The sequence below is a fragment of the Gopherus flavomarginatus genome, unplaced genomic scaffold, assembly GCF_025201925.1.
Source record: "Gopherus flavomarginatus isolate rGopFla2 unplaced genomic scaffold, rGopFla2.mat.asm mat_scaffold_47_arrow_ctg1, whole genome shotgun sequence".
Classification (NCBI taxonomy): domain Eukaryota; kingdom Metazoa; phylum Chordata; order Testudines; family Testudinidae; genus Gopherus; species Gopherus flavomarginatus.
Genome location: NW_026115098.1, coordinates 2,187,017 through 2,209,723, shown reverse-complemented (window position 1 = coordinate 2,209,723; position 22,707 = coordinate 2,187,017).

Below are 22,707 nucleotides of genomic sequence, written 5' to 3'. Positions count from 1 at the left end.
TTATACTGCCTCCAGTTCTGGTATCCTCATTTGAAAAAGATGTTGTGAAATTGGAGCTAGGGCAGCAAAGAGCCACCAAATGTTCTGAGGGCTGGAGAAAAATGCCTTCCAGTGAGCTATTGAAAGAGCTCAACCTGTTTAGCTTATCAAAAGAAGATTGAACGGTGATTTCATTGAAATGTTGAAGGGCCTTAATGGAGAGAAAAGATTGGGTATTTACGGGCTCTTGAATGGAGCAGAGAAAGGCATAACAAGACCCAATGGCTGGAAAGTGAAAAGAGACAAATTCATATTACAACTGAGGCACAATAGTCAACAGCGAGGATGATCACCACAGGAGCAAGCTACCAAGGAAAGTGGTGGATTCACCATCTCCTGATGTCATTTAATGAAGACTAGATGCCTTTCTGGAATGTGTTTGCCCCCAAAGTAGCTGTTATGTCATAGAGGAGGCCTGTGATATGCAGGTTAGATGCTCTAATGGTGTCTTCTGACCATGAAGTCGACTAATTTCTGAAAAACTGAGTGTAGCATTGGGAGCAGCGTCTGATGTTTTCCTGTCTAGCCGGCTTGCTGCCTAGAACGAACGCTCCTTGAGTGGGGTGATCCACAGGGAGTAGCTCAAACCTCCAAAGTGCCTGGCCAGGGGCAGGACATTAGCCCAGCAAGGGAGGGGTGGTGGCAGTGACATCACAAAGGCCGTTTGCAGGACCTCAGACTATTGGTCAAAGGTGGTGGGGAGGTGGTGACCTCACAGAGAGATGCTGACATCAGCCAGGCAGGACAGGGGCGAGGGGCCAGGGAAACCTCAGAGACCTCTGTGGCTTTGCTTCAGCACGTTTCCTTCTCCAGGTCTCTCTTTGAGGACTGAGAGATTATTTGGGGTCATGGACGTGAGCGCCAGGAGGAACCTCTTCCGAGTTTCCTCCTTCCCTTGTAGTGATTTTACTAGAAAACAGCCGTCCCTGTTTAGAAGGTAAGAGCCTCCTGGAGGTTTGAAACCTGTTCAGTCTGATCTATCTGGTGACAAGTGAATTCTAGGCATGGAAAACACGAGCTTAAGGAGGCAGAATTTTATTGCGCACCTGGGATTTTGTCCCTTAGAATCGCTGGGGACATTAGGGTTTGTCCTTTTTGTTTCACCTCTTCCTCCATCCCTCCCTCCTCTTCTTCTCTTGCTTCTTTTGTCCTTTCTCCTGTTCCCTTCCCAACAACAGGACGGAGGTGTGTGTGTGTGTGTGTTGCAGGGAAGTCCTCTGCAGCTCCCACTATGGAAGGTCCACCCAAAAATGTGGGACTGAAATAGTGCTCGGGCAGTGATCCCCACCGGTGACCTGGGCCATCCTTTGGGCTCTCTGGTGAGAACCCTCAGCCTCCCGTCCTCCGTCTCTACCCTGATTGGTTGAGCAGGGGGATATTGACAGGGAGGAGACTCAGGTCCTTGTTGTTCTCTTTTAAGATCAAGTAAATAAGTCAGAACCAGTTCTATCTTTGATTAATTTTGCCGCTTCTCTGCATTAATTGTCTCTGAGCATTTGATGATTCCCTCTAACATTGCAGTTCTCCTCAAATACTTGCTGAATAATTACTGTCACTGTTGTTGGTCTGGGGCTCATCTGAGAGCACAGTATTCAGGTCATTCAATGTCTGAAATTCAAGATCCGATGGTTTGTTTGAAAATCAGGGCTCTTCGGTCCTATTCCCAACACTACCTCTGACGGGCTGTGTGACCTAAGACAAGTCAATTCTCCTTTCTCAGCCTGAGTTTCTCCCTCTTTCAAGTAGGGATAATAATGATCCGCTCTTACCTACCTCATGGTGGGTGAAGGATGCGGATCCATTTGGGAGTGTCACTAGAAGTAGTGCATAATATGAAGTTTCCCAGATTATGACATAATAGATTAGCTGAAATCGTCTATTTTATTTGTATTTTTTTATTTTGAAATTGTTAATAGTAGCAACGACTTAGCTCAGATTGAAGCATCTTATCTAATGGTTGAGATGTAAGTGTCTCCTCTTTGTGTGCGAGGAGACAATTTAACACACTCTGACAAAGAGGAGATGCTTTTGTTTTGCAAGAAAATATTTTTGCAAAGATCTTTCATCCCACTTGTTATGATTTTGAGAAACAAACTGGTTTAGTCTAAATGGGATTTTCGGACAGAAACGGTTTGAATGAAATTTTCCCACCATCTCGATTCCTGGGCTCTGGGGTGTTTTCATCTGTTAGAACAGGAGTCAGAACTGGTTGCTTCTCTTTCTGGCTCTGCCATCGCCTTGTTGTGTAGGCCTTGGGTAGGTCACTTCCCTTCTCCCATCTGTCCAATCGGAACAGGAACAGTTCTCGAACTATGGGCAGTTTAGAGCCCAAGTGAGATAAGGGGTATTAAAGCCCTCTGTGAAGGAGAAAGGGAGTTTCACAGTGTTTAGCACCAAGGAATTCTAAAGTTTGCTAAAATGTCTAGTCTGTGGAAACAAGAAATGGTCGGGGCCAAACTTATTAACCACTGCCTTTTTAAAGCCCATTCAAAGATGTGAGTCCCTATCTTTGAGGTACCTGTGGTTCTTTGCCAGCAGCAGAGAAGAGGTTCCTGCCTCCGTTTTTGTGGCCTTAACAAACCAGGTGTTGTGCCCCAGTTCTCGTCTGAGACCCCTGAAAAAGAACATCTTCCCATCCATGAACAAGACAGGACCTATCTTTCAAAGGGGAACAAAAAGACCTCTGGGACTTACAGACTAGCTAGCCTGACTGCCATAGCTGGAGAGATCCTGCAATACATTCTTAAACACTCAGTTTGTCAGCAGCACCTACAGGATGATTTGGTTCTTCTGACTAGTGAGCGTGGAATTGTCAAGAACAAATCATTCCAAACCAATCCTCTTTCCTTCTTTGGCAGGGTTCTGGGCCTGGTAGAGGTGAGTAAACAATAGATGGGATCTAGCTGGGTGTTACTAAGGCTTTCGACACAGTCCCATAGGACATTCTCAGAAGCAAACGAGGGAAATGTAGTCCAGCTGCAATCAGTGTAATGTGGGTGCAGAGCTGGTTGAAAGCCAAGACTCCAGGAGCCCTTCTCCATGTTTAGCTGCCCAACGGGGAGGGTGAACCTAGTGGGTCTGGCAGGGATCAGTCCGGTGTCAGGTACTATTCTATATTTTCATGAATGATTTGGAAAATGGAGTGGAGAGCATGCTCCTAAAGTTTACAACTGACACCAAGCACTTTGGAGCACAGGATTGAAATTCAAAACACCCTTAACAAATTGGAGACTTGGTCTTCTTGAGCCAAACTCCATGGTTAGGGCTCTCTCTCTACACTGGGCTGAAGTGAAACCCCAGAGCCAAGCACTCCTCCTGGGCAGTGAGCTCCGACCTTGAATGGTCAGATGCTGCTTAGCACTGTCAGAGCAGCTTTTGCTGGGGGATTCTCCCAGCACTTTCCAATAGCGGGAAGGTATGAAATCCCCATTTGACTGCTGGGGACAGAGCCCGAGAGTGGGGAGCAACTTGCCCAAAGTCCCCAGAAAAAGGAAAACAACCAGCAGAGGAACCAATAGGAAACCCAGCAATGGAACTCAGGAGTCCTGGGGGTGTGCTGTGGTGACCAGATGTCCCAATTTTATAGGGACAGTCCGAATTTTGGGGTCTTATCTAGGATCCTATTACCCCCCACGCCGTCCCGATTTTTTCACACTTGCTGTCTGGTCACCCTAGGGTGTGCACATGTGTGGGTCCCAGCTGCTCCCTGCCCCCCTCATTGAAGCAGATGTGCAGGGTTACTGCCCTGGGAAGTGCAGGGCACCAGTGGATGTGGGGTTGGCTGGAGGTAGGGTCTGGCTTCAGGCAGGGCAAGGGCTGCGTGGCTGGCTGGCTTCAGGCAGGGGGGTGCATCAGGGGTTGGCTGGAGACAGGGCAGGGAGGATGCGGCTGGTGCAGGCAAAGCAGAAGGTGCAGGGCTGGCTGGAGACAGAGGCTGACTGCCGGCAGGGCAGGACAGGGGGTGCAGGGCTGGCTGCAGGCAGGGCGTGGGGCAGGGCCGGTGCAAGGAAGTTTCATGCCCTAGGCGAAACTTCCACCTTGCACCCTCCCCCCCCCGCACCCCTGCCCTGAGGCGCCCCACCCGTGGCAGCTCCCCCCTCCACCCTGAGGCTCCCCTCTTGTGGCAACTCTCCTGCTCTGCCCTGCGGCATCCCCGTCTCCCGAGCTCACCCCTGCTCCGAGCACGAGCACTCCGAGCACGCCGTGGCCGCTTCACTTCTCCCACCTCCAAGGCTTGCGGCGCCTAAGCCTCCCAGGCAGTCAGGCACCCTCCTCTGAGCCACAGCAGCCCTGACAGTTGACAATAGAGGCACCTTAACCCCTGAGTTCCTTCAATGTGTCCCCCTCGGGGGTCCAGCTCCGATCACCAGATACTCGGGGTATGTCTATACCACCTGCCGAATCGGTGGGCAGCGATCGATCCAGCGGGGGTTGATATATCGCGTCTAGTGTAGATGCAATACATTGAGTGCTCTCCCCTCGCCTGCTGTACTCCAGCTCGGTGAGAGGCGCAGGCAGAGTCTACGGGGAGCTGCAGCAGTCAACTCCCCGAGACTGTGACATTATAATTGTTAGGCCTGAATAAAGATATAGCAGACAAAACCAGGTATGCCAACCTGACCAAAGTCAGGCTAACAGAGGTTTGTGGGTAATCCCTGTGTGGAAAACACTGAGAAGCGGCAGCATGTCTCACAAGCGCTGGGAAAAAGTGAGATAAGAGAGAAGCTGCATTCCTGGCATAGTACCAGATGTGCTGTATTCGGGCAGCTCCTTCGAAGAACTGATAAGAGTCCTAGTTTCCCAGCCTCCTTGTTTTCGCTCCCTGGTTTTGTTCTTTGTTTGTTTTTAACTCCCCTACATTTCTAACTTTAGGCATGCATGTATACTAAAGGTGTCTAGTTTCTAGTAGTTAGAAGAAGGGGGTGGGATGCTCCAGTGTATAATTTATGACGCGACGGAACTGTCTATATAGGCTTATACTAAGATGTAAAGAGCAGGCTGGTTCTCTCTGGAGACGAGCTGCTCTCTATTGATGCGTGCACTTGTCAATAAAGAGCTTTTGATCGGACCTTGCTGGTGTTGCATGTCTCTCTCGCGGTCAGACAACTAACTTTGCCATCTGGGTTAGAGTCCCTGACATCTTTGGCGACTCCGCCGGGACCCGTCTGAGTCTCCGGCGGGGGATCGGACCCTGAGGCAACGCAGCGCGCATCCTCCAGTTTAGAGGAGCCTTGCCTGGTGATCTGATCTCTGCGTTGGCGATAAGGCGTGTTCTGTGAACCAGCTGAAACTCGTAGAAATCCAGCAACGTCCACCTACCCATTGAGTAGGGTCCAGGTTGTCGGGGTTAGAGTCCCTGACTACTTAGGTCTGGGTTAGAGTCCCAGTCCAGGTCTGGGTTAGAGTCCCAGTCCAGGTTTGCACAGGATCCAAGTTGTCTGGGTTAGAGTCCCAGCCTGGGTTTGAGTCTCAGTCCAGGTGTTCAAGTCCCTGGAGAGGTAAGCGAGCGCTCGACGCGGGGAGGTGGGGGTTAGAGTCCCTTTACCTCGACCCGGGGAGGAGGGGTTAGAGTCCCTTCATTAAAATGAGACAAGTTGGCAGTAAGTGCCCGGGGGATGCCCCATTGTCTCTGGTACTTAGAGATTGGAAAGAGATTTCTGAGACAGCTGATCTAGTTAAATTTAAGATGAGAAATCTGTGTTGGATCCAATGGCCATCATTTACCTTTCATTTGTCCCCAACTAGAGACTGGCCGGTGGGTGAAACCTTTTCCACAGATAGGAGGAACTCCTTAAGGGATATTTTGGTTGATCTTAGGCCGAGACAAATGGATTACTTGTTTGTATGGTATAATTATAAACCCATGGAGGGATGGGTAGCTTTTGAAGCTGTTTGTATGGAGAGCTCTTGTAAAAAATCACCCACCATATGCACCAGAGCCGCACCGGGAGGAGGACAATTTTGTTCCTGTTCTTCCCCGTCTGATGGAGTGCAAGGATTCAAAAGCAGGTTAGGGACAGTTCAGGGACAGAGGAGTATCAAGGGGGAGCTCAGAGTGATGTTCCCTCATCTTCAGAGGAATCAGGCAGCCTCACCCCCTCTGTGCAGCCTCCAGCCAGCCTTTTGCAAACTTGGTCAGGGACTGCTTTTCAAACACCCCCAATATTACAGCAGCCCTTGTCCTTGCCCTTGTGGACCCCCACTAGGTTACTTAACTCCATGAGAGAGAATGTTTCTGAGACACCTCTGATATTACAAGCCTTATTGAGAACTTATCTGGTTCTACTGGTTGTTGGGGAACATGAGATGGTTTTACCCATACCCTGTTTGCAACTTCAAATTTGTTTAACTGGCAGTGCACTATGCCTCACTTATGAGACAACCCTGAGGCAGTGGAAAGAATGTTCTGCACAATCTGTTTCACTCATGTGCCCACTTGGGCAAATGTAAATCAGTTATTAGATACTCTCATGACAGAAGATGAAAGACAAAAAGTAAAAGAAAAATCTGCAGCTCATTTGAATGCACCTTGGCTAATTACTGAGCCTAACTGGAATCCCAATAATCCAGCTCAAAAGACAAAGTTGGATGGATTTTTAAAAGCTGTTTTGAATGGTATTAGAGATGCAGGGGAGGCTACTCCAAATTGGAGCAAGGTGACTGCTTGTGTTCAGCATCCAGATAAGCACCTCTCTGACTTTTGTGCTCGACTGATTTGTGAAGTTAAAAAGCATGGGAATTTAAATCCTGAAACTGATCATGGAAAGGAGATGGTTAAAATGGTTTTCATGTCACAATGTGCAAAGGATATTGCAAAAAGATTTAGAAAGCATCCAGATGGTACGCAAGGGAAAAGTTTGTCTGAAGTAGTTAGCATTGCTACTAGAATGTTTAATGGGAAAGAGAAAAAGAAAGAAAAAGACATAAGGAACGGGTTAATTTAAAAATCATCTTGGCCCCGGGATGGAAGGAGGGGGGTGCTCGGCGTTCAGGGTCAGGAATCGGAGTGGACTGTGCTTGGTGCAGGGAGGGGCTGCTTTCGGCCCCAGCTGGCTGTGAAGGAAAAAATATAGACAGAGGCGAAGCAAAGGAAATACAAGTTACAGAACTGAAATTACATTTGCAAAGCTTAACTGTCCAGTAAGATCCAACAGTGTGCCTTTGTGACCCTGGAGTCGGTGTGGCTTGGTGACACCAAAGAAGCCACAGGCAGCCGACCTGGACTGGAATCTCTGAAAGAGACGCCGCAGGAGATTCCAGGGTGTAAAAGAACAGCCCTCCCAAGAGCAGAAGCATGTTGGAAATTCTGGACAAGCTGTATACAGGATAATCTCCCTTCCACCTCTCCCCCTCCTCTGAACATTATACACAGAAGTGGCCAGTCTGGACGTACGTGTGTAAGTATGAAAGGAGCTTCGGGCTTGGGGCATTAATATTTTCCTGAGTGATGTGAGAGCGTTCCCAACACTCTCCGTTGTTGTTTTATTATTTTATTAATGAAGCTTTAAAATTCAGTTATATGGTGTGTTTTCTTTATCTTCCCCCAACGATCCTGTAGTGTCAGCCTGATCATCTGACATGAGGGATAGATTGGTAACAGAAATTTGTCACAGTTTGGTGAGCAATTAAGAAGGGGGGAGCCCTGCAGAATTTACACCATCTATTTGTTTTACCCTTGTTATTTTGTGTTTGCTTTGCTTGGTACTGTTGGTGTTATATGCTGAGAACTGCACGAGTAAAAGTGAGTCCTAATAGGATAAGGAAACACTATTTGGTTCCGGTTCTGTTCTATTTAACCAGTTACTGTTGTTGTTTTTTTTCTCTGTTCATTTGGGTGTTAGGAGTGTGGGTGGAACTGAACCTCTTGTTCGTAATTCCTCGGAGTGGAAGCCATGTGTGCGAGACAGCTCTGAGGTTAAATTGAGATCCTTCTGTTCTGTCCCCTGTAGCGGTCAGTGTATAGAAGTGGGAAAGTCTGTCTTAGACTGTAATTCCCTCTGCTCTCTGTGTAATTCTCTTTTCTGTTTAAGTGTCAAACAGATGAATGAGTCTCTGGGTAAACCCTCTAAGAGTAGTCCTTCAAATTATATGTTAAGTAAATTGGCTTTGCCCAATGGGCCATGTGTCTTCATCTAGGTGGCAAGCCTCATGAAGGAGGACTCGGGTAGTCTTGTGAGTAAGAATGTTTAAGGGAAGAGACCAGGAGGGGTGGGGGGCTAGTTGAGAAGCCCACCCTCCTAGCTAAACTGGTAGTGGAAGAAGTTGGTGCCTATGGAAGGGACGGTTCAGTGAGAAACGCAGGATCGGGCCCAGGCGGGCAGGCAACAGACAGAGAGATTGGAAAACAGGTTGGAAAACTTTAAGGGTGTAGTGGAAGGAAGGAGTAAGTAAGTGTAAGCATGGGGATTTCAAATACCCAGAACTTACTTGGAATGGTGATTTGAGTTGATAAAAGTGGCTGTTGGGAGACAAGCAAGTGATTTAAGGGAGAGTGAGAAGTTAACTCTGTAGTTGCTGGAGGAAACAGCAGTTGAACTTTGCAAAAATGCTGAAGAGGAAAGTTCTTGGTGTCTTTGAAATGTTTGTAAATAAATTGAGGCAAAGAAATTGTTAATTGCAATCATTTAGAATGTAGTTAAATTAGCTGAAGAATGTATATAGTGCTATGTAATTGAAATTTTATTAGGCTGTAAGGGCACTATAAGTAGTGATGTTTTCTTTCAGTGTTTGAAAGCAAGAGTTAAAAGTAAAAAGCAAGCCAGAAAGCGTCTGTATTCATGCAAATTATCTAACTGATAAGGTAGGAGCCACTGAAACCTGGGCTGCCTATGAAACACATAAAATATGGGATAATTCCTCTGTTTTTCCTGAAATCAACAAGGGTATTTGTCTATTTTAAGCAATGATTGTCTGCCCAGAAGGGGTAGACCTCTGTTTTTTTGTCTTTCAGATAATCAGAGAAAACTGGTGCCAGCTAAACAGCATTCAACGTACCATGCATTTACTGGCACAATAGAAATTATGTTTTGTGTTCTATGTTCTGTCTTGTGGTGTTTGTCTTGTGGCCGGAATTTTTTGTGTTTAATATTTTTATAAAATAATCTAGTTTAAAAGCAAACAAAAAGGTAAAATTAAAATGCAGATACTTGTTTTGTTCAACTTGGAATACAAAGTGTTTAGATAAATCAGGAGAATGTGATATACTAAAGTCTAATGCATTTCCTTAAGTAAGGAAAAGAAACTTTATTGGTCAAATTGTTAATTGCAAAAATTGTTGTTAAAATTTGCATACCAACAGTCTTTGAAAGCAAGGACATGAAAAGTTAACCCACTCCCCATATTGTACATGGGATCTTTCTGGCTACCTCAGATTTCTAGCCAGAGGGCTGGGGATGGTGGAAGGCTATTGGACTAGAGGTTGTATTGAGTGAACTCCTCAAAGTGGGTGTGCTTGTCCTGGCTTGTTGCTCGAAAGCTCTGTAATAAGGTTATTTTAGTAAAAGAGTGTGTGTGGCATATATTAAATAATAAGACTAATGTACTGTATAATGACAATGTGTAGGTGTTCATTGTTGGGAAAAAGGTGTATGAGTAAAAAGTGAAAGTTTCCTTTGCAGGTTAAAGAAGCCAAGAAGGGAAGAAGCACAAAGAACAGAATGAATTAACTGAAAAAATAAAATAAAATAAAATAGCAAGCTCAGGCTATAGATAAGACACTGACTCCATTCAAGGACACTGCTCACAGTTAAGACTTGGTTAACAACCAGGAAAAGGAGGGCTTGAATTTGCCCATGCAGCTATGAGATCTGAAAAACACTGCCAGGCACTAATGAAATGTGTTAAGTTTTTTTTCTCACAGGTAAGGAAGCGCTACCCAAAGACCCTAGCAGCCCTGCCACTCCTTGGAACCAGGAGACGGGATTGATGTAAAGGTCCACCAACGAAAGACTGCCTTGGCTCCATGCTGGAAAGGCCCTTAAGTCCTGATGACTACCAACACCGCTGTGAAGTACCAAAGACTGACTGCTTGGACCCAAGATTCTCACTGCAAAAAGACCCCTCCACATTGGGAGAATTCTCCTACTGATGATTAGCCTATTTCACCTTCTAGCTCCACTGTGCCTTCTGGACAGTAGGGAAAAAGTACAAGGTGAAGTGCTAGTAATCTCTCCCTTATCCACTGACAGATCTACTGTGCCTTTGAATTTTTCTAGAAAAAGCAAAACCATTACAGGGTGATGTGCTAGTAACCTCTCCCCTATATGATGCTGCACCAAGACTGTTTTGGGAAAGAAGAAGGAACACTCACTCCACTGAAATTGCTAAAGTCCAGGAATTCCTGACTAGAAAGGACATTAAGAACTGACCCCGATGAAGAAACAAAGAATTGTACACTGGCAGAAAAAATTTGTGGGACCCATGCTTGGGAATGTGGTATTGATTGGATTTTGGGGTTTATTCTACAGGCTGTGCCCTGTGTTGTGGATAAATTCTTCAGCATGTATTGCTCTCTCTAATTGGATTTTAAATAACAAGTACCCGAAGAGTTTGTTCTGCCACTGGAAATTTTACCTGTATTGAAACCATTCCAGTGACTAATAATGTAACCCCCTCCTATGCTATTAATGTCAATGCCTTTTAAAAGTACCTGAAAATAGTTAAATAACAAATGTAATATAGTACTACACCAAGGAAAGATGGTATTAAATATCACTGAGGCTGGGAAGGCATTGCAGTGGGATCTAGTATGTTTGGAGATTCAGAATTTCCTGAATGACCAGCTGATGGCCATTTGGAGTGATCTTGAGTACCAGACTTGGCCCACTGCCCTTACAGACACATCAGGAGTACCATCTGATCTGTGGTCATGGAGATATACTAAAGACTTTCTGGGTGGAAGTGTAAACATTTACAGTGCTCCTTCCAAGCATTTGGACTGGGGGGTGTGGGCTTCCACATACCGAATCCTGACGGGTCCATGGGGAGGATGCACATGGGACTGGATTATTCACCGAAACATCTGGGAAATTAGACCACTTGGTATACCTAACTGATTTATAGTCAGTGCCCCAATCCCTTAGTTGTCAGACAAACAGGATTCCACTCTTTTGTCCGTGCACTCATTCCTGGATTGTGGGTGGCTAAGATCAAGAGAGCAGTTGTAAATATTTCTGCAGAGCTTGAAAAAAACCAGCTAATGCATTAATAGAGGCTTTCCAAAAGTTGCAACGAAAGACTGATGAAGTAGCAGAAGTAACTTTGCAAAATAGACGTGTGCTAAATGCCATGAATGCTGAATTAGAGAGGGGCTTGTGCTCGCATTGGGGAAAAATGTTGCTTTGCTGTTAATCACTCTGGCTTAATTGACAAAGATTTACAAGCTATTAAGAATGTTGCTGTTGTTTTCCATGCTATATCTCTTGATCACACTTTTAGTTTTAAGGACCTCCACTCAGACCTTGGGTCATGGTTTACTAGCCTCCCCCGTACAATTGTTAAATGGATATGTGTCCCAAGAGTCCCATTATGGTCCTCTAGGGACAAAGGGGGGATTGTTAGGCCTGAATAAAGATATAGCAGACAAAAGCAGGTATGCCAACCTGACCAAAGTCAGGCTAACAGAGGTTTGTGGGTAATCCCTGAGTGGAAAACACTGAGAAGCAGCAGCATGTCTCACAAGCGCTGGGAAAAAGTGAGATAAGAGAGAAGCTGCATTCCTGGCATAGTACCAGATGTGCTGTGTTCGGGCAGCTCCTTCGAAGAACTGATAAGAGTCCTAGTTTCCCAGCCTCCTTGTTTTCGCTCCCTGGTTTTGTTCTTTGTTTGTTTTGAACTCCCCTACATTTCTAACTTTAGGCATGCATGTATACTAAAGGTGTCTAGTTTCTAGTTGTTAGAAGAAGGGGGTGGGTTGCTCCAGTGAATAATTTATGACGCGACGGAACTGTCTACATAGGCTTATACTAAGATGTAAAGAGCAGGCTGGTTCTCTCTGGAGACGAGCTGCTCTCTATTGATGCGTGCACTTGTCAATAAAGAGCTTTTGATCGGACCTTGCTGGTGTTGCCTGTCTCTCTCGCGGTCAGACAACGAACTTTGCCGTCTGGGTTAGAGTCCCTGACATAAGTATAATCTAATATCTCATTGAAAGGTGACAGGGCCAGAAAGAGTTAATTAACTCACCTTACCGACTGACCTGACCCGTGGGTGAACCTTAAAAACTGGTTAACAAGATATGTAAATGAACAGAGCTTTGAAATGCAAGTCTGCAGTGTTAGAGGTAGAAGGGGAGGTGTTTGCTCAGGTCTTGTGATGTCAGCAAAGAAGTCTTGTCTATTGCTCTAGTTTTAATTCAAAGAGCAAAAAAAGAATATTAACATTTATGATGATACTTGAGTGAAATAGTATCATTGTACAATAGTATTATTGTCTGTGTCTCTTTGAAGGTTGTGGTAATCTGTATCTGAACTGTTTGATGGATGTACTAATTGCCAGGATGTTTGGAAGAAGAGTTAAGCCTATTGTTTTCTCAGGCTGAAAGGCTGCTGGAAATGTTTAAGAACCTGGGACACGATCCTTCTTCATCTCAGATCTGCTTTGGGTTTCAAGAGGGGGAAACCTTAAGCCACAAGGATTGAGATCCCCAGTCATTGACTGGAGCCACCCTGAATATGGACATTGGATTATAACCTATGGACTATTTCTAAAAGGACTTTTGGCAACTACAAGCTCATGTCTACTTTGTATCTGAACCTCAAAAATTGAATTCAAGTCTATATGTCTATTAATCTTTTAACCAACACTCACTCTCTCTCTTTTCTTTTCTAATACATTTTAGCTTAGTTAATAAGAATTGGCTATAGCATGTATTTTAGGTAAAATCTAAGTTATAATTGAACCTGGTTATGTGGCTGATCCTTTGGGATTGGAAGAATCTTTTCTTTTATATGATGAAGTAAGATTTTCAGGAATCATCATCATATCTAACAGGTGTGTCTGGACGGAGGCCTGAGGCTGGGTACTTTAAGGGAACTGCGTGGTTTAAACTTCTAAGTAACCAGTGAGGTACTACAGAAGCTGTTTTGTGCTGGCTTGGTAAATCTAAGTATTGAAATAACCAGCAGCGTTTGGGATTTGTCTGCCCTGTTTTGTTTGCAATTCACTCTGATTGAGTGAGCTGAGCTGGCTCCCACGGGCAGCAACGTCACACCTACAGCCAGGCTGCAGAGGTCCGGGGGATCTTAGGGGCCTTGGGGTGCACAGATACCTATGTCCAGGCCATAGCGGTCCCTGGGGGGCTTAGAGAGTTTGGGGGGGACACAGATACCAATCTCCATGCTCTAGGGTCCCATGGGGGCTTAGAGGGTTCGTGGGGGGCACATATTCCTACATCCAGGCTGTAGGGTTACCAGGGGGGCTTAGGGGGTTAGTGGGGGGCAAAGATACCTACGTCCAGTCTGGAGGCATCCTGGGAGTCTTAGGGGATTTGTGGGGGCCAAAGACACCTATGATGTCCAGGCTGTAGGGGTACCAGTGGGTTTTAGGGGTTCGAGTGGGCACAGATACGTATGTCCAGGCTGTATCGTTCCCAGGGGGAGTTAGAGGTTTCGTGAGGGGCACAGATATCTACGTCCAGATTGTAGATGTCCCGGGAGGGGGGGGTTAGGGGGGTTGTGGGGGTGCAAATACCTATGTCCAGGCTGTAGGGGTTCCTGGGGCCTTAGAGGGTTTCTGAGGGGCACATATACCTACGTGCACACTGGAGTGTCGCAAGGGGCTTATGGAGTCTATATGGGGAACAGATACCAATGTTCTGGCTGTATAGGTCCCTCGGGGGCTTAGGGGATTTGTGGGGGGCATAGATACCTAAGTTCAGGCTGGAGGGATCTCTGAGTGTCTTAGGTGTTTGGTGGGAGGCACAGATACCTACGTCCAGGCTGCAGGGGTCTCGGAGGGGCTTAGGGTCTGTCATGGAGTGTGGGACAGTCCGGTCCTGCACCCCTCTTCCTGGGACTCACAGTGACTCTCAGCCAGCCAGTAAAACAGAAGGTTTATTGGACAACAGGAGCGAAGGATACATCAGAGCTTGGAGGCACAAGCAGGACCCCACAATCAAGTCCTTCTAGGGGTTGAGGAAACTTAGTTCCCAGTTTGGGAATCCCTGAATTCCAACCACCCAGACCAAAACCGAAACTGAACTAACCCAACTCCCTCCAGCCGGCCATTTGCTGTGTCCAGCTTCCCGGGCAAAGGTGCTGACCCCTCCCCCCGCCTAGCTCAGGTTACAAGCTGAGCACGTGTCCGGTCCTAAAGTCAACCCCTGCTCTCCCATCCCCCACACAGACAGTCCCTACTCCATCACAGTAATGCACAGAGCATTTCCCGCATGGAGCAACAGTGACACCATGTGGCCACGCACGGTAACGCACAGAACATTTCCCATATGGAGCAACTGTGACACCGTGTGGCCAGGCAGGGTAATGCACAGAGCATTTCCCACATGGAGCAACATTGACGCCTTGTGACCACACCAGCTAATGGACAGAGCATTTCCTGCATGGAGCAACAGTGACACCATGTGGCCATGCAGGGAAATGCCCAGAGCATTTCCTGGATGGAGGAACAGTGATTCCATGTGGCCACGCAGGGTAATGCACAGAGAATTTCTCTCATAGAGGAACAGTGACAACATGTGGCCATGCAGGGTAATGCACAGAGCATCATGCCTATGTAGAGGCTGTAGAGATCCCTGGGGGGCTTAAGGGTCGTGTGGGGCACAGATAGCTACGTCCAGGCTGGAGACATTCTGGTGGGCATTAGGGGCTTCATGAGGGGCACAAATATCTACGTCAGGGCTGGAGAGGTCCCTGGATGGCTTAGGGGGTTGTGGTGAGCATAAGTACATATGTCCAGGCTGCAGGGGTCCCAGAGGGACTTAGGGCGTGTCACGTAGTGTGGTGGAATCTGGCCCTGCACCCCTCTTCCTGGGACACACAGTGACTCAGCCAGCCAGTAAAACAGAAGGTTTTTTTGGCCAACAGGAACGAAGGATACAGCAGGGCTTTTGGGCACAACCAGGACCCCTCAATCTCGTCCTTCTGGGGGTTCAGGAAGCTTAGTTCCCAGTTTGGGATTCCCTGAATTCCAACAACCCGGCTCCAAACCAAAACTGAACTAACTCCCTCCAGCCAGCCCCTTCCTTTATTCAGCTTCCTGGGCAAAGGTGCCGACCCCCTCCCCGCTGCCTAGCTTAAGTTACAGGCTTAGGTCCTGTCCCTCACCTAAAGTCACCCGCTGCTCTCCCATCCCCCACACAGACAGTCCCCACTCCATCACAGTAATGCCCAGAGCATTTCGCGCATGGAGCAACAGTAACACTGTGTGGCCATGCAGGGTAATGCCCAGAGCATTTCCCCTGTGGAGCAACAGTGACACGATGTGGCCACACAGGGTAATGCACAGAGCATTTCCTGCATGGGGCAAGAGTGACACCGTGTGGCCACACAGGGTAATACACAGAGCATTTCCTGCATGGAGCAACAGTTGCACCGTGTGGCCACGCAGGGTAATGCACAGAGCATTTCCCGCCTGAAGCAACATTGACACCTTGTGACCACACCAGGTAATGGACAGAGCATTTCCTGCATGGAGCAACAGTGACGCCATGTGGCCATGCAGGGAAATGCACAGAGCATTTCCTGGATGGAGCAACAGTGATTCCATGTGGCCACGCAGAGTAATGCACAGAGCATTTCTCTCATAGAGGAACAGTGACAACATGTGGCCATGCAGGGTAATGCACAGAGCATCACGCCTATGTAGAGGTTGTAGAGATCCCTGGGGGACTTAGGAGTCATAGGGGGCACAGATAGCTACGTCCAGGCTGGAGACATTCTGGTGGGCATTAGGGGCTTCATGAGGGGCACAAATATCTACGTCAGGGCTGGAGAGGTCCCTGGATGGCTTAGGGGGTTGTGGTGAGCATAGATACATACGTCCATGCTGTAGTGGTCCCTGGGGGTTTAAGGAGTTGGTAAGGGTCACAGAAACCTACGTATGGTCTGGAGGGGTCCCTGGGGGACTTAAGGGTTTGTGGTTGTGCAGATACCTACGTACCGGTTGGAGGGGGCCCTGGGGAGCTTAGGGGCTTTGTGTGGCGTACACATAGCTATAACCAGGCTGGTGGGGGCCCTATGGGTCTTAGAAGGCTGGTGTGGGGCAGAGATACCTATGTAGGGACTGGAGAAGTCCTGGGGAGGGCTTTGGGGGTTCCTGGAAGTCACAAATATCTACGTCCAGGCTGGAGGAGTTCTGGGGGTATTAGGGAGTTGTGCGGGGGCACAGATACCTATATCGAGGCTGTAGGGGTCCTGGGGTTGCTTTGGGGAATTTTGGGGTACAGATACCTACTTCCATGATGTAGGGGTCGCTGGGAGGATCAGTGGGTTCGTGAGGGTGCACAGATATCTACGTCCGGTCTATAGGGATCCTGGGGGGGGTTTAGGGGTTTGTAAGGGGCACAGATACATTCATCCAGGCAAGAGGGGTCCTAGGGACCTTAGTGGGCTCATGCTGGGCACAGATACCTGCGTCTAGGCTGGAGGGGTTTTGGGGGTCTTAGGAGGGTTGTGTGGGCACAGATACCTATGTCGATGCTGGAGGGGTCCTGTCATGTCTTAGCGGATTCGTGGGGTCAGAGATATCTACATCTAGGCTGGAGGGGTTCCGGGGGGATTATGTGTGTTTGGGGGGGAACAGATACCTACATCCTGATGGTAGGTGGCCCTGGGTAGCTTAGGCGGTTTTTGTTGGTCACAGATACAAACATCCATGCTGTAGGGGTCCCGAGGGACTTTGTGGGGCTCTAGGGGTCACAGATACCTACCTACAGTCTGGAAGGTTCCTGTGGGTATTAAGGGGTGTGTGGGGCATACAGATGCCTACATCTGGGCTTGTGGGTTCCCTGGGGGGCTCAGAGGTTTGTGGAGAGCACAGATACCATTATCCAGGCTAGATGGGTTCTGGTGGGATTAGGGGGTTGTGGGGGGCACAGATACCTATGTAAGCAGAAGCAAGATGAACTCTACCCTCCCATCTGGTGGTGAATTATGGCAAGTGTGGAAAGGATTTCAGGGTCTGATCATGTTTGCATAGACACACTAACCGTGCGTGACACGGCCACGGCAGCCTGGGATGGTTACTTTGGCAGCTATGGTATCCCCAGTTTATTTGTTGTTGGGGTGTGAGATGTGGAGTGTTGTCACCCTGATTGTGTGGATGAGGAACTGTGAAACAGTTTTGAGACAGGGATTCTCACCATCAGTTGAGTGGCACTCACTTGACAAGGGAGTGGGCTCCTTGGGTGAGCTAGAGTCACCAATTGCACTTTTTTTCTTTTAACAGTTGAATAGCAGTGTTGTTTTTTTATTCTCTTAAAAGTTGAGTTTCTAGGTTCTTGAGCTGAAATCAGTGAGAAGATGTATTAGCTTGTGGGGGACTCTGAAACTGTATTGCAGAACACAGTAGTTGGCAGACAGGAGCAGTTTGTGGGAGTGTCCCACGGAGTGAGGTGAGTCTAGCAGTTTTGGGGGATAGCTGGAGCAGAACACAGGTCGGCTGGCAGAGCAGCTGGTGGACCGAGCTGAGCAGTTTGTGGGGAAGGCAAAAGCAGAATCCCATGGAGAGGCAGAGCAGTCAGCAGTGGACCACATAAGGTGCCCCTTTCTACTCAGGCTGGCAGGGGGAAAAACCCTGCAGATAGACTCTTGAAGTCTGGGGTTGCGCAACTGTGGGTGATTTTGGGGTTGCTGGACTCTTGAAACGTTGGAGATATTGGACTTTGGAGCCTTGGGATGATTTGGGGATTGCTGGACTCATGAGCCCAGGGAAAAGGACACGGCCTAGTTGAGGTGTTTTCCCAATTTAATGCTATGTTGTTTATCTCACGTTATTAAACATTTTCTGCTACACCCAGACTCTGTGCTTGCGAGAGGGGAAGTATTGCCTCTTTGAGGCACCTAGGAGTGCGTATGTAAAATTTTCCCATGTCACTGGGTGGGGGCTCGAGCTGGTTTGCTTTACATTGTAGGCAAGGGACCCCTATGTATTAAACCCAGTCCTTGCTGCTATCAGTTCAGCCTGGAAGAAGGGTTCCACCTACGTCCAGGCTCAAGGGGTCCCTGGGGGGCTTAGGGAGTTCGTGGGGGGCACAGATATCTAGGTCCAGGCTGTAGGGGGTCGGGGGGGGGCTCAGGAGTTTGGTGGGGGGCACAGATACCTACGTCCAGGCTGCAGGGGTCCCAGAGTGACTTAGGGGGTGTCACGTAGTGTGGTGGAATCTGGCCCTGCACCCCTCTTCCTGGGACACACAGTGACTCAGCCAGCCAGTAAAACAGAAGGTTTTTTTGGCCAACAGGAACGAAGGATACAGCAGGGCTTTTGGACACAACCAGGACCCCTCAATCGAGTCCTTCTGGGGGTTCAGGAAGCTTAGTTCCCAGTTTGGGATTCCCTGAATTCCAACAACCCAGGTCTAAACCAAAACTGAACTAACTCCCTCCAACCAGCCCCTTCCTTTATTCAGCTTCCTGGGCAAAGGTGCTGACCCCCTCCCAGCTGCCTAGCTTAAGTTACAGGCTTAGGTCCTGTCCCTCACCTAAAGTCACCCGCTGCTCTCCCATCCCCCACACAGACAGTCCCCACTCCATCACAGTAATGCCTAGAGCATTTCCCCCGTGGAGCAACAGTGACACCATGTGGCCATACAGGGTAATGCACAGAGCATTTCCTCTATGGAGCAACAGTGACACCGTGTGGCCACACAGGGTAATGCACAGAGCATTTCCACGCATGGAGCAACAGTGGTACCGTGTGGCCACGCAGGCTAATACACAGAACATTTCCTGCATGGAGCAACAGTGACACCATGTGGTCACGCAGGGTAATGCACAGAGCATTTCCCCGCATGGAGCAACAGTGTCACCGTGTGGCCACAGAGGGTAATACACAGAGCATTTCCTGCATGGAGCAACAGTGACACCATGTGGCCACAGAGGGTAATGCACAGAGCATTTCCTGCATGGAGCAACAGTGACACCATGTGGTCACGCAGGGTAATGCACAGAGCATTTCCCCGCATGGAGCAACAGTGTCACCATGTGGCCATACAGGGTAATGCACAGAGCATTTCCTGTATGGAGCAACAGTGGCATCGTGTGGCCACGCAGGGTAATCCACAGAGCATTTCCTGCATGGAGCAACAGTGACACCATGTGGCCACAGAGGGTAATGCATAGAGCATTTCCTGCATGGAGCAACAGTGACACCATGTGGTCACGCAGGGTAATGCACAGAGCATTTCCCCGCATGGAGCAACAGTGTCACCGTGTGGCCACAGAGGGTAATACACAGAGCATTTCCTGCATGGAGCAACAGTGACACCATGTGGTCACGCACGGTAATGCACAGAGCATTTCCTGCATGGAGCAACAGTGACACCATGTGGTCACGCAGGGTAATGCAGAGAGCATTTTCACGCATGGAGCAAGAGTGACACTGTGTGGCCACACAGGGTAATGCACAGAGCATTTCCAGCATGGAACAACAGTGACACCGTGTGGCCACACAGGGTAATGCACAGAGCATCGCACCTACGTGGAGGCTGTAGAGATCCCTCGAGGGCTTACGGGGGTTCGTAGGGTCACAGATATCTACATCCAGTATGGGCGGGACCCTGGGAGAGTTAGGGGGGTTGTGAGGGGCATAGGTACTTGCGTCCAGGCTGTAGAGGTCCTGGTGGGGATTAAAGGCTTCCTGGAGGACAGCAACATCTACGTCCAGGCTGACGGGGTCCCTGGACGCTTAGGGGGTTGTGGTGAGCACCGTGATCCCTGGGGGTATAGGGACTTGGTGAGGGGCACAGATACCTATGTATGTCCTGGAGGGGTCCCTGGGGGGAGGCTTAGTGGTACTGTAGGAGACATAGATACCTACGTCCAGGCTATAGGCATTCTGGGGGGGCTTAGGGCTTTGGGGGGGCACAGATACCTACATCCAGGCTGGAGGGGTCCCGGGGGGCTTAGGTGGTTTGTGGGGAGGGCACAGATATGTACATCCAGGCTGGAGAGGTTCCGGAGAGGATTAGGGGTTTTTGCGGATGGCAGAGATACCTATCTCCATACTCTAGGGGTCCCGGGAGGCTTAGGTTTTTTTGGGAGGCACAGATATCTATGGCCAGGTTGGAGTGGTTCCTGGGGGGTTTAGGGAGTTCCTGGGGGGCACAGATACCTAGGTCCATGCTGTAGGGTTCCCTGGGTGGATTAGGGGTTTTCTGGGTGGCAGAGATACCTACGTCTAGGCTGTAGGGGTCCCTGGGAGGCTTAGGGGGTTTGTGGGGGGCAGAGATACCTACTTCCAGGCAATAGGTCTTCCAGGGGGAATTAGTGTGTTGGGGGGGCACAGATACCTAGGTTTAGGCTGGAGGGTTCCCGGGGAGGGGGCTTACGCCGTTTGTGTTGGGCACAGATATCTGCATCAAGGCTGGAGTGGTCCCTGGGGGGGCTAAAGCGGTTTCTGGTGGGCACAGATAACTACCTCCAGGCTGGAGGGGTTTCTCGGCACTTAGGGGTTGTGGGGGCACAGATACTTCCATCCAGGCTGGAGGGTCCCTGGGGGGCTTAGCGGGTTCATGTGGGGCACAGATACCTAAGTCCAGACTGGATGGGTCCAGGGGGGGCTTATGGGGTTCAGGGAGCACAGATGCTTATCTCTAGGCTATAGGGGTCCCTGGTGGGCTTAGGGGGTTTTGGGGGGCCCCATATACCTAAGTCCATGCTGTAGGCGCCCCTACAGGTGCTTATGGGTTCGTGGGGTGCACAGATACTTATATCCAGTCTGGAGGGGACAGGGGGGGTTGGGGTTTCATGAGGAGCACAGATACAAACCTCCAGGCTGTAGGAGTCTCAGGGAGGCTGTGGGGGTGCAGATACCTACATCTAGTCTGGATGGGTCCTGGGGGTTATGGGGGGTTTGTGGGGGGCACAGATACCTAGGTACAGGCTGTCGGTGTCCCGAGGAGATTAGGCGGTTCACTGGGGGCTCAGATACATCCAGGCTGGATGTGTCCCGAGGAGCTTAGGGGGTTTGTGGGGTGCTCAGACACCTGTGTCCAGGCTGTAGGGATCCCTGGGAGGTTAGAGGTTCGTGGGTGTCACAGATAGGGACTTCCAGGCTGAAGGGGTCGCTGGGACGTTTAGGGGGTTTGTGGGAGTACAGATACCTACGTCCAGGCTAAAGGGGTAATGGGGGTGCTTAGGGAATCGGGGCGGACACAGATACCTACGTCCAGGGTCTAGGGGTCCCGAGGGGATTGGGGGTTGAGGGGGGAACAGATGCCTACGTCCTAGCTGAAGGGGTCCTGGGTGGTTTAGGAGGTTCGTTGGAGTCACAGATCCCTAAGTCCAGGCTGTAGGGGTTCCTGGGGTATTCGGGGATTTCTGGGGGTCACAGATACCTACGTTCAGACTGGAAGGGTTCCAGAGGGCTTAGGAGATTTATAGGGGGACAGATACCAACATCCTGGCTGTAGGGGTTCCCGTGGGGATTAGGTGGTTTATGGGGGGCACAGATTACTCATAGACTCATAGACTCTAGGACTGGAAGGGACCTCGAGAGGTCATCGAGTCCAGTCCCCTGCCCTCATGGCAGGACCAAATACTGTCTAGACCATCCCTAATAGACATTTATCTAACCTACTCTTAAATATCTCCAGAGATGGAGATTCCACAACTTCCCTAGGCAATCTATTTCAGTGTTTAACTACCCTGACAGTTAGGAACTTTTTCCTAATGTCCAACCTAAATCTCCCTTGCTGCAGTTTAAGCCCATTGCTTCTTGTTCTATCATTGGAGGCTAAGGTGAACAAGTTTTCTCCCTCCTCCTGATGACACCTTTTTAGATACCTGAAAACTGCTATCATGTCCCCTCTCAGTCTTCTCTTTTCCAAACTAAACAAACCCAATTCCTTCAGCCTTCCTTCATAGGTCATGTTCTCAAAACCTTTAATCATTCTTGTTGCTCTTCTCTGGACCCTCTCCAATTTCTCCACATCTTTCTTGAAATGTGGTGCCCAGAACTGGACACAATACTCCAGTTGAGGCCTAACCAGCGCAGAGTAAAGCGGAAGAATGACTTCTCGTGTCTTGTTTACAACACACCTGTTAATGCATCCCAGAATCACGTTTGCTTTTTTTGCAACAGTATCACACTGTTGACTCATATTAAGCTTGTGGTCCACTACGACCCCTAGATCTCTTTCTGCCATACTCCTTCCTAGACAGTCTCCTCCCATTCTGTATGTGTGAAACTGATTGTTCCTTCCTAAGTGGAGCACTTTGCATTTATCTTTATTGAAGTTCATCCTGTTTACCTCAGACTATTTCTCCAATTTGTCCAGATCATTTTGAATTTTGACCCTGTCCTCCAAAGCAGTTGCAATCCCTCCCAGTTTGGTATCATCCGCAAACTTAATAAGCGTACTTTCTATGCCAACCTCTAAATCGTTGATGAAGATATTGAACAGATCCGGTCCCAAAACAGACCCCTGCGGAACCCCACTTGTTATACCTTTCCAGCAGGATTGGGAGCCATTAACAACTACTCTCTGAGTAC